Source organism: Colobus angolensis, unplaced genomic scaffold (genome assembly GCF_000951035.1).
Source record: "Colobus angolensis palliatus isolate OR3802 unplaced genomic scaffold, Cang.pa_1.0 Scaffold339, whole genome shotgun sequence".
Lineage (NCBI taxonomy): Eukaryota > Metazoa > Chordata > Mammalia > Primates > Cercopithecidae > Colobus > Colobus angolensis.
The window spans coordinates 2933539-2946297 of record NW_012116699.1 but is presented as its reverse complement, the minus strand read 5'-3'; positions in this window follow the sequence as shown (position 1 = coordinate 2946297).

The window sequence follows — 12759 nt, the reverse complement described above, 5'->3', positions numbered from 1 at the left end:
GAGTATCTAGAAGATATAAAAATCTCTTGAAACTCAAGAGAACAAAAAAATTAATCAAACATTCCAGTTAGAAAATGGACAAAATAGATTAAGAGCCATTTCACCAAAGATATGAGCAAATAGTGGCAGATAAGTACACAAAAAGATGTTCCTCACTAGCTGTTATAGAAACTCAAATTAAAACCATGATGAGATATCATTACACATCTATTAGAGTGACAATAGTAAAAATAGAGAAAACAACAAATGCTGAAAATCTGGAGGAGCAACTGAATCACTCATTCATTGCTAGTGGGCATGTGAGATGGTACCACCACTCTGGGTAACAGTTCAGCAGTTTCCTGGAAAACTAGACATACAACTACTTTATAACTCAGGATTCACAGATGGCATTTATCCTAGAAAAATGGAAACTTAAATTTATATAAAAATCTGTACATAAATGTTCACAGTAGCTTTATTCATAATAGGGAAAACCTATAAACAACTTAAATGTTTTTCAACAGGTAAATAATTCAACAAACGGTGGTACATCTACACCATTAACTACTATGCAACAGTAAAAACAGAGTGAACTACGACTATGCACAGAAGCTTGGGTGGATCTCAGGGGAATTATGCTGAATGAAAAAAAAGCCAGTCTCAAAATATTACATGCTATAAGATTCCACTTATATAACATTTTTGAAATAAAAAACATTATGGAGATGGAGATTAGCCATTGCCAGACCTTTGGGTTGGTGTAGTGGATTGGTAGAATAATATAAAGGATTAAAAGAATGGGAGAAACAAGTAGTCTGTGGTGATGAAAACATTCTGTGTCTTGAATTGAATGTGGTGGTTGTGTTGGTTACACAAAACCATGCGTGTGATAAAATTGTGTATAACTACACACACACACGTAAGTTCATGTATAACTGGTGAAACCTGAATAAACCTTGTGATTTATATCAATGTCAATTTTCTGATGTTGTTATTGTGCCATAGTTATGCGAGATGTCATCATTGGGGGAAAACTTGGTGAAGGCTGTATAGGACCTCTTGATACATATTTTGGCAACTTACTGTGAGTCTATGATTATTTCAAAATAAAAAGAAAAAAATAATAAAAATTCCCTTGAACGTAGTACTCCTACAAATGATCACTACTATTTTATTCCATGAAATAAAGCCTACACTTACCTCCCGTGCTTCTCTCAGGCATTACTTCTATCACTTATAATCTCATTTCCCTTCTACCAATTCATTCCAATTATTTTCCTTGAGGGCTGTGACTCTTTGGCCCCTTCTAGAGGAATTTGATCATATGGTGAATATTCACTGCACTCTGTCCTGAATAACTCTAATTTGATGAAAGATGTTTGAGTAGGAAAATGAGAAGCAATTTCTAAAACACTGATGCATTAGTTTGTTCTCATGCTGCTAATAAAGACATACCCAAGACCAGGTAATTTATAAAGGAAAGAGGTGTAATTGACCCATAGTTCAGCATGGCTGGGGAGGCCTCCAGAAACTTGCAATCCTGGCGAAAGGGAAAGCAAATACATCTTTATTCACATAGTAGCAGCCAAGAGAAGTGCAGAGTGAAGGCAGGGAAAAGCCCCTTACAAAACCATCAGATCCCGTGAGAACTCACTCACTATCATGAGAACAGCATGGAGATAGCCTCCCCCATGATTCAATTCCCTCCCACTGGGTTCCTCCTACAACGCATGGGGATTATGGTAACTACAATTCAAGATGAGATTTGGGAGTTCTCAGCCAAATCATATCACTTGATTTAAGCAAATTGCTTTACTGCTGCATTTCTGAGGTTCTTTAATAAGGTATTTTACTCTAGGAATCTCTGAGACTGTAAGAGCATACAGCAACACCCAAAGTTTCCTTCTACTTTCTTTCATGGAGCTAATTAATGGGACTGGTGCTCCGTAGAGACCTGTTTTAGAAATTTTGTGACTACGCCCCTATGCACCCGCGCATGCTTACGTATCATTCTGTTTTTGCATTCTTTCTTTCATCTCTGTGTTTCTTCATAATCCATGTTGTTGGTTCTACTAATATCTTTCTAAAGGCTCTCTCTCGCTATGTGTGCGTGTGTGTGTGGGCGGGGGCCGGGGAGGGGGGGGAGTGGTGTGTATAACCTCCCATCCCATTTCCCAAACTGTAATCCTTGTTGTTTCACAAGATTTAGACTTCAGGATTCATATCTTTTATTCTGCCAGTCACTACTTGGTGTCCATTTTTATTTGTCTCTATGAGTCATTGTCCAAATCTGTCTCTTCAGCCACATGATGCTTCTCTAATTCACACTCATGTATCCAATCAATACCTAGGCATCTCCAATTGGTGTTGTGAAAGTACCTCCAAACCAACTGCTTCAAAATTGAATTGAAATCTCCCCAATGCTTCTTCCCAGTTTATTCTTATTATTATTTCAGGAAAATCCATCTTCACCAATCCATTCATCTAAGGGAGATACCTGGGGGTCATTCTGGATCCCCTACCTGCCCTCTCTCAAAACCATAGTGTTAGAACCAGCATTTGTAGGGTATCAATACTTTCCATGTGAATTAAGTTTTATACACCCACTTTATTAGGGAAAATGAGGTTTAGATGTTTATCAAAACAAATGTGGTGGATGTATGTTGCAAATCCATGCCTTTGTAACGTCAGACTCGAGAGCCTTTTCACTTAACCACTCTGCTTCTTTTAGAATCAGTCTTTTAAACACATCTAACATTCATTCTCTCCTAATTTTCTCTGCAAATCCCTGTAACTTCATTCCTACACACTTGCAACGATCTCCCTAGCTCACTTTCCACGTCCAAACTTTCTCTTCTCCAATAACTCATACTGCCAACAGATTCTCCTGACCTTCAGAAACACTTATTGGCTACCATTGAACACTAGATTAACTTTCCAATTTTTAGTCTTACATTAAAAATAATTTACAATATGTCCCCCCGCTTTATACCTGTATATGTAAAACTGCATTATTTTCTTTTTCTAATCAAACCCTCCCCTTTCTAACTTCTTTTTGTTGTTGTTGTTGTTGTTGTTTTGAGACGGAGTCTCGCTCTGTCACCCAGGCTGGAATGCAGTGGCGTGATCTCCACTGACTACAAGCTCCGCCTCCCGGGTTCACACCATTCTCCTGCCTCAGCCTCCCGAGTAGCTGGGACTACAGGCGCCCGCCACCTCGCCTGGCTAGTTTTTTGTATTTTTTAGTAGAGGTGGGGTTTCACTGTGTTAGCCAGGATGGTCTCGATCTCCTGACCTCGTGGTCTGCTCGCCTCGGCCTCCCAAAGTGCTGGGATTACAGGCTTGAGCCACCGCGCCCGGCCCCCTTTCTAACTTCTTATATTTACCTGTGCCTTTGGTTTACACACCTATTTACTGGAATCAAAATTTCAGGACAGGAAGTTCTAGGTCCTAGTTCCAGATCAGGTTTCCTTGCTAAGTATCTTTGAACAAATATCATTAAATAATATAAAGAACTGTCAGTAACACATGTGGTGAGGAAAGCAGGTGGAAAAGGGTGTAGTAACAAGAAAATATTGATGCGAATTCAAATGATTGCCCACAGTCATATCTAGAAAGAGTTGTAAAAGAATAGGTGGAAGGCCGGGCGCGGTGGCTCAAGCCTGTAATCCCAGCACTTTGGGAGGCCAAGACGGGCGGATCACGAGGTCGGGAGATCGAGACCATCCTGGCGAACACGCTGAAACCCCGTCTCCACTAAAAAATACAAAAAACTAGCCGGGCGAGGTGGCGGGCGCTTGTAGTCCCAGCTACTCGGGAGGCTGAGGCAGGAGAATGGCGTAAACCCGGGAGGCGGAGCTTGCAGTGAGCTGAGATCTGGCCACCGCACTCCAGCCTGGGCGACAGAGCGAGACTCCGTCTCAACAAAAAAAAAAAAAAAAAAAATAGGGGGAAATATAAATGTGTTGATAGAAGCACACATGAGGAAATAGTTACCAGATTACAGTGTGTCTTACAGAATAAGATTTGAAAAACTTAGCTAACTTCCTACATGACCTGGCCTGAGATACTAAACAGTTTCCTTTGGTGAGCTCCTACTCATGATGGCGTGAAGACTCGAGTGATACTCAAGCCCTAATTATTATACTCCCCCTTGTTCCTGACATCCTAAGAGTAACAATTGCCTAGTTAGTACACATAAAACAGGAAGATATATTGAGGGATCATAAAACTAATGGCAGAATTCATTGTTCTGCCTCATCAGTGATTTCCTATGGACTTTCATTTCCTCATAATAAATTAAAGACATTGGATTAATTAATGTGGTATGATCACCTTTGTCTTGGAGTGCTGATTCTCTGAGCCTCCTGTTTATGAGCTAGTTTTGAATGAAGCCATTTTGTTAGTGTGGCTTTCACTAGGCTGATCTCAGAGAACTGTGAATTACTTTCTGCATAGGCGGGATGTGACTACGCGGCCTCGGTGGATCATCTGCATCTGTCTGAGCTTCCCTTGGAAATCTCCCCTGTAGGTCTTCATTTTCAGGTTTGATTCCCTGAGATGGAGACGAATGCTGTAGTTACTTTATTATAGAGTACTCTTGGAATCAACACCTACGAAAGGATAGGGAAGGAAGAATTGGGTAGATGGAGTGATGAAGATGCAAGGTAGTTTCAACTAAGGATCTGAGTGATGTCATGAGGACATCTGAAGCTGGGATGCCCTTTTAGAGTTGGAGTGAAGAAATAGGTCCTCACACTCCTGTGTCAACCAGGCATTGGATGCATGCTGCCCAAGTTGGGCAAGGCAGTACTCTTCAGCCAAGGCGCTTCCCAAAGAGAACTGGTTGCTGAAAGATATTTTCCAGCATCAATTTCAGTAGCTGAATAAACAGGCTCTTTATTCATATGGAGGTCTGTGTAACCCATTATAATGGTGGATTATTTTTCCAAGTAAAGTTTTGTGACTGAACATCAGTAATATCTGAGGGAGACATCAGAAGGCTTTGGGCTGGCAGAGGTGTCTTAAGGAGTGGTTAGACTCTTTGTGCTCTGTCACTGCATGGAGAATGATCTGGCACTTTCAAATTATAGCTATTTGCAAATTCTTCAATACATTAATTGTTATTGATATTGGTAGAGTCATTTATTGCCTGGCGACTGTACCTCTTTCTCCCAACCCTTTGTTGTCTAGCTAATTTAACTCTTCAATTCATCTTCCAGCCAGAAGACATCATTTTTACTCCTTTTTGATTTAGATATCGATTGTTCTTTTGGATGAGACTAAGTTTACTTGTACAAGTTTGATTTGATAGGTAGACAATTGGATGAGATAAATGGGAAAAATGAATGGATTTATGGATGAGTGTGTCTGATGGAAAACAGTACCCTCTAGCCAGTTATCTTGAGTTCCTTCCTCTTTCCCTTCTGTTCAATGTCAAAGAGAAAGAAGGAGGCTAAAACTGAAATTCTGGCTTGAAAGAGGGACTAAAGTAAAATAAATTACATCAGTGCCAAAAGGGAACATTCCTGCTGATCTCAAATGCACCATGTTTATGTACATCCCTATTCCTTTGCATGTCCAGTTATAGCTATCTTTGATTTTTAGCCCCTACTCTGGCTCTCCACTCATCCTTTCTTATCCCCCAAAAAACTCCCCCTGACTACTCCCTCTTCAATAATATACGTTGTTCTCTGAACTAATTTAATATTCAGTGCCTGAATAATATGTATCAGTATAGGAAAGATTTACTGATCACATACTTATATTCTGCACTAGGGATGGTGTTAAAACTTCAAGATTAAAAATAAACAGGCCGACCACAGTGGCTAACGCCTGTAATCCCAGCACTTTGGGAGGCCAAGGTGGCCAGATCACCTGTGGTCAGGAGTCTGAGACCAGCCTATCCAACATGAGGAAACCCCATCTCTACTAAAAATACAAAATTAGCTGGGTGTGGTGGTGCATGCCTGTAATCCCAACTATTCGGGAGGCTGGGGCAGGAGAATCGCCTGAACCCGGCAGGTAGAGGTTGTGGTGAGCCGAGATCGTGCCATTGCACTCCAGCCTGGGCAACAGAGTGAGACTCTGTCTCTGAATAAATAAATAACCAAAGCTAATTTTCTCCATCAAGGAGTTTTTTGTTGTTGTTGTTTTATAGCAGTACAATATGGTAGTCATTATCATAGAAGTGCAAATCACTCAGGATAGATGGATAAAGTAATGATGCAGGAAGACCAGGTGGAGAATGTTGCCTGATGTGAGATCCTGAACCAGGAGTAGTACAGAGAAGTCGGAGAATTAACTGGAGAGTCAGAAAAATGGTGGCCTCCTTAGGGAAAGACACACACACACACACACACACACACACAGCCCCTCTTACGCATCTGTCATCAGAGCATATTGGGTCAATGAATGAATGATGACAAGGTTTGCACCATGTCATGTCCATAGTCATAAATCCACGAATTTAAGAAAAAGTTTTCTTCTTTTCATTTATTAATTTGTTTTAACTATTTTGAGGTTTTATTTTGAGTCTTGATATTTCTCCTTATTTTCCAGCTTGCAGCAAACGCATTTATAGATTGATCTAAATAATGAAGCATTTTTCATAGTGATCTTTTCACACTTTAGAATACTCACTTGGTTGTTTTCCCCAAACATTTATATTAAGACATTTGGGAGCAAATGTGTAGTCAATTTTCAAACATTTCAAACAAATTTCAAAAGTCAGAAATCAAACATGCACTAAATCTAAATTTTAGCAGTTTATCATTGAAATAAAACAGGCTGAAATCTGAGGTGTCAGTTTGTCATTTTGGTTCAAGAAGGAACAGCTGAGGAAGTGCAGGCTTTCTCATAAGCGCACTGCTATAGTATGAAGCACTTCATTTATTGCCAACTTTTTAATACATGTTGTTTTTGAATTTTGAATTTTTTAAATTATGATGTCTCTTCCTCACCACTCTCCTACACATTCATATTCTCATTAGGCTCAGGCTACAAAAGACAATGCATTCTGCCCTAAACACACCATATTTTCTCATTCTTTTCACTTTTGTTCATGGGTTCTTTCAGTGACAAATGCTTTTTGTAACATCTCTCTCTGTTGCTTAACTCCCTGAATTCCACCATGAAGATTAGCCACCGTTTCCTCTGTCTAGCATACATCATATTAATATGTGTCGTTATTAATATTTGGCACATGGAATGTGTTTAATAACATCTATTGAATTAAATAAATGCATAGACTACAAGAGAAAATGAAAGACCAGGAAATAAATGCTTTTCTAAAATCTCAATGGATGGACACTTCGGATTTTTGCATTTTGTTATGTATAAATCTTGACATGAAAGAAAAATATTGTAAATAAATAATCAACTCTAGTTAATAATGTGCATACTGAAGTAGTTAGGGGAAGTGTACAGGTATCTGAGATTTACTTTGAAATGTGTTACAAATGAATTGATGGATGGATAGAGGGATAGATAGATGCATGATTTTAAAAATGAGTATAGTAAAATATTTGTGGTAGAAAGTAGGTGGGAGAGATGAGTGCTCACGGTAAAATGCTCTCAACTTTGCCATATTTTTGAAAAATTTTAAGATAAAATGTTTGGGAGGAAAAAGTAAGGTAAAAAGTAAAGATTGACCGCAGAATGTCTAAATGTAAACAAAGGAATCAGTGTGATCCCCTGGACTCTGATATTCAGCATTAACTCATTTTTTTTCATTTCCTTACTTTTAAACATCTACTACAGTTCATATAACAATGCTGTGAACTCTTTGTATGCACCCACACCCAAATATTTTTGAATCAATCTTGAGATAGTTACACAACTCGTAAGCTGAGAGATTAATGACAGCTTATGTGTGGTTTTGAGGTGTGGGCAGGGACATTTTATGGCAACAGCAACCCAAAATTTGTAGCAGGATCAGAGGGAACTCTGGCCTTAAGCGATTACATCATTCATATACAATATTTTATTTATTTGGATTTCAAGGAAATAAATTAATGATCTATTTGAGGGATGAGCATAAAACTTTGGAAATCACATATATCTAAAGAAATTTAGACTGTAACATTCAGAGCAGACTCATAAATCTAGGGCTGGAGCTTATTGGTTAGATCTAAGGAGAATAATGACTTCTCAGCTGGATAGAGCCCAGGATTAAGACAAGTGTCAGCTACTCCCTGGGAAAGAGCACCAAATTCACAAGCTCATTTACTCAAATTATGGTCTTGAGCATGCTAAAAACTCTCTTTACCTCAGTTGCCTCATCTGTGAAATGGGACAACAATCTCCACCTGGAAATGCTGTTATGGATTTCCAGCTAAAAATCGGTGAAGGAACACCTGAGTTTGTCACTGATCCCTCCCAACTTTTCACTAAAATGACAAGAAAAGCCTGAAAGAGGCAAAGGCCTAAAAAGTCAAAGAGAACAAGACAGAAAATCAAGTAGAAAAGTGATGAAAAAGGAGATTTGGAAGACAGAAAACTGGTGAAAGAGTGAAAACTGACTTCCTAAAATGGAGGCAGCTGGGGAATCCAGGAAGAGCAAGCCCCTTTGTGTCTGAGAACTTAAGAAAGCCCCTGAAGTTAGACGCTCCAGTTGTCTCAGAAGGCAGAATGAGCTGCAGAATCAAACTCAGAGGAGTTTTTCATATGACTTTATGTAAAGTTGCTCAGATCCTCAAGTCACCTCTACCGTTTAGGGAGACCAGGTAACCAACACTTACCAACTTCAGTGGAAGACTGTAAGTTTGATACCTAGAGAAAATGAACCAGAAACTCCAGCCTTGGGCCACCAGGCACAGACAAGGGTATAAATGAGGCATCACACCAAAAAGAGGGAGAGTAAGTGAAGCTCTACAGACTTGAGAGGTGGGATGCCACCTCCAACCCCCTTTCCTTGCTTGGCTCCTATAATTTTGGTGAGCAGTCTTAGAATTCTTGGAGATATGAGGTGGGTTTCTTTTTGTTGTTGTTGTTTGTTTTTGTTGTTGTTGTTTTGAGACATAGTCTCATTCTGTCACCCAGGCTGGAGTGCAATGGTGCTATCTTGGCTCACTGCAACCTCCACCTACCGGGTTCAAGCGATTCTCCTGTCTCAGCCTCCAGAGTAGCTGGCACTACAGGCACGCGCCTCCACACCTGGCTAATTTTTTTATATTTTTGTAGAGACGGGGTTTCACCATGTTGGCCAGGGTGGTCTCGAACTCTTGACCTCAGGTGATTCACCTGCTTTGGCCTCCCAAAATATTGGGATTACAGATGTGAGTCACCTCACCTGGCTGAGTTTATGTTTTGACTAGAAAAACTGACCAGCTCAAGAGAAATAGAAAAAAGTAAATAAATAAATGGATAGATAGATGAGTGAATAGATGGATAGATAAGATAGAATACGATCCGATCTGATACAATACAACACAACAGAACACAACACAACACAACACAATAAAATAGATTTCGACATTTGAAATCCTCTCAACAAAATAGCTGTATTTCTACCTTATCACCCATACAATGGTTTTCATAAATTAATCTCCCCCCAGTATGCAAAACTTTTAATTAGCCCTCTGGTTCTCATTTTAAGATGTGAATGACTGTTAGTGAACATCACCACTTTAGGGACATCACTAACAAGAATGACAGACACCAGATAAATAAACATATGTAGGGGGAAAATAGCACACTTGAAGCAAGCAGAAAAAAGCTGTGAGTTAAGAATTCATTATTTATATCATCAGGGAGATCTGAGCAGATAATGAATTCATGAAATAAGAACTAGATGCTACAGAAAAGGAATACACATAAATGGGAACAATATCTTGTATTAAAAATACCACATCAGAAGTAAAATTAGAAGGACTGGAAGAGTTAAGTATCCTTCAGAGGAAAGGGGGAGAAAAGATACAAATAGAGGTTCTTTTCCACAGTTTAATATTTAATGTGTAGATGTTTTAAGAAGAATTAATAGTAAAAATGAACTGGAAAAATTATTAAAGAAATTATTAAGAAAATGTTTCATGACTGACTTATTTCAGATCTAAAGCTATATTGAGTGCCCAGCATTTTTAATGGGAAGTGAATACAAGAGATGTCATCATGAGATTTCATACTATGAGGCTAAAGAAATAATCCCAAAAGACTACAGAGATGGGGAAAAGGAGCACAGAAGGAATTTGGAATAATAACTCAGCAGCAGCTAAATCTTTAAGACAAGAAGAAATACTTTCACAACTTTAAGGTAAAATTATTTTCAACCTGATATCCAAGCAAACCAGCAACCAAGTGTGAGACAGTTTTAAGATGATATTTTTAGACATGCAATCTTAAAATATGAGATGTACCATGCACCATCTCATGAAGCCTCTGGAGGAGATATACCACCAGCATGATAGAGTGAGTCAAGCAGATGAAGACTTGATGTAGAGGAGATGACAGACACCTAACAGGAGATAGGCAAAGGGAATATCCAGTCTGATGGTGAAGAGATGTCTCAAACCACAGTTGCATAGAGAACTCTGAGAGCAACCAGTTCGTATTGGAACAGGATGGAGGCTTCAGTGAGGCTGTCTTCCAGAAAAGAAAATAGAACTGATGTTCTAGACCATGTCGAGAGGAGATTTTGCCATTTTGTCAGAGATTCAGGAGATGCATCATTGATAAAGAGGCAGAAAACTAAATGACAATTCCCTCAAAATTTTAACAGGCAACTATTATTTCCAGGGGGGAGGGTATTTTTCAAGAAAGGAAGTATATTTATCATATATTGTGATAATTATAAACACTGTATATATGCATTCAAAAGTAAACATAATAAACATTGAATGTTGACTTACACAAAATAATATATTTTTAGGAATACAGAGAAAGAGAGGAAGGGGAGGGTTCGGGAAGAGGGAAGAAAAAGGAGAGAAAGAGAGAATGTTTGACGGGGCAGTGAGTATAAAAGAACTGAACCTCATCTTCATGCTAGGAAATTGATAGATGATAGATAAGATTAAAAAAAGAAAAGAAGTATTAGCATATTATTTAGAAATAGAAAGGTAAACACTTGGTGAAAACAATTAAGGGATTTGTGAACAGTTGTTTCTCAGAGGAAGATCCCAGATTGGGGAAGGTTTGCTGAATTTTGTTACTCATAGACCTATGTGATTTCTTTAAAAAAACTATGCATACATTTTGCACAATTAGGGTTTATCAGTATCATAGGCTAGCGCACATAGAAGGCAATGAGTCCTAGTGGTTAAGATGTAAGCTCTGAGTTGTGTTATCTGGATTCATAGTCTGGCTGTACCCTTAACGAGCTGTGTGACCATGAGCAACTTTTATTTTATTTTATTTATTTATTTTTGAGACGGAGTCTCACTGTGTCGCCAGGCTGGAGTGCAGCGGTGTGATATCAGCTCACTGCAATCACCGCCTCCTGGGTTCAAGCGATTCTCCTGCCTCAGCCTTCCAAGTAGCTGGGACTACAGGCAATGACACCATGCCTGGCTAATTTTTGTATTATTAGTAGCAACAGGGTTTCACCATATTGGCCAGGTGGGACTGGAACTCATGACCACATGATCCACCCATCTCGGCCTCCCAAATGAGCAACTTATTGATACTTTCATGGCTTTAATTCTTCTATCTGTAAAATGAAGCTAATTTCATAATAAAATGAAAAACCTATTTCATAGCTTTGTCTTAGGGGTTGAAAAATTAGTAAATTTCAGCCCCTTAGAATAGTTTCCAGCAAGTAGGAACTGCTTAATAAGTATAGTATCTTTATTATGTATAGTCATTTTAAAAATGATGTGAACATGTAGAAATGCTTATTAATTACATGTTAGTTAGCTAGATTTAGTCTTTCTACAGTTTACAGACTTCAAAACTATACGTTGTACACAGTAATGCATACAATCTTCATTGTCCATTTAAAAACAAAAACAAAAGGAAGCTATAGAATCAAAATAAATAATTAAATTAATAAAAGGATACTAAGATCTGTTTTGAGAAGTCTATTACATTAAAAAAAAAAAAAAAGGAAATCACCTGGACATATAGTAATCTATAAGCAATAGTTTTCTCTTTTTGTGAAGTTTTCTGTACTTTCCAAAGTTTATATAGTGAACATCTCATTTTTATGCTCAGAAATAAAACCTTGGTTTTAAAATGCAAATGAATTTTGGAAGATAAATCTGGCTGTCGTAGGGAGAAATGATGTCAAGATTAAACGAGAAACGGTAACATCTGGCACATACACACAAGATACAGGGTTTGTCCAAAGGTAACATTCTGAAAGCAAGCTGACTTAACTAGTTTTGTCCAATCTGGGCTCCAGTTGTTAGCTAGGGTCCTCAAAATACATGTGCCAATCTCCAACAATATCTGGACAGATTGCTTTATTCAGATACGTGCAGCAACAGTAAAATATTTAGTCAAAAATTACTTAATCCATTACTCAGAAGCACTGCTATTAATACATACCAGTGTTTAACAGGCAGTAAACAATTTTAAAATATTTGCTGATTGAGTAGATAAAGACTATTGAGGTAAGAACTATGTACAGTTTACTGTATCATTATCTCAAGTGTAATTATGTAAAGCAACCCATAAGAGATCCTGATTATATTCTTGATATAAACTTTTAACTCCCTATTCATCAGAGAACTATTCAACCCCATCAGCAAGCACTGTCAGGGACAATTGTATCCACTGAAGTTTCTTTTGAACTTACCTTTTCTTGTGTTGCCTAAGTTCTGCTGATTTCCTTCTGTTTGT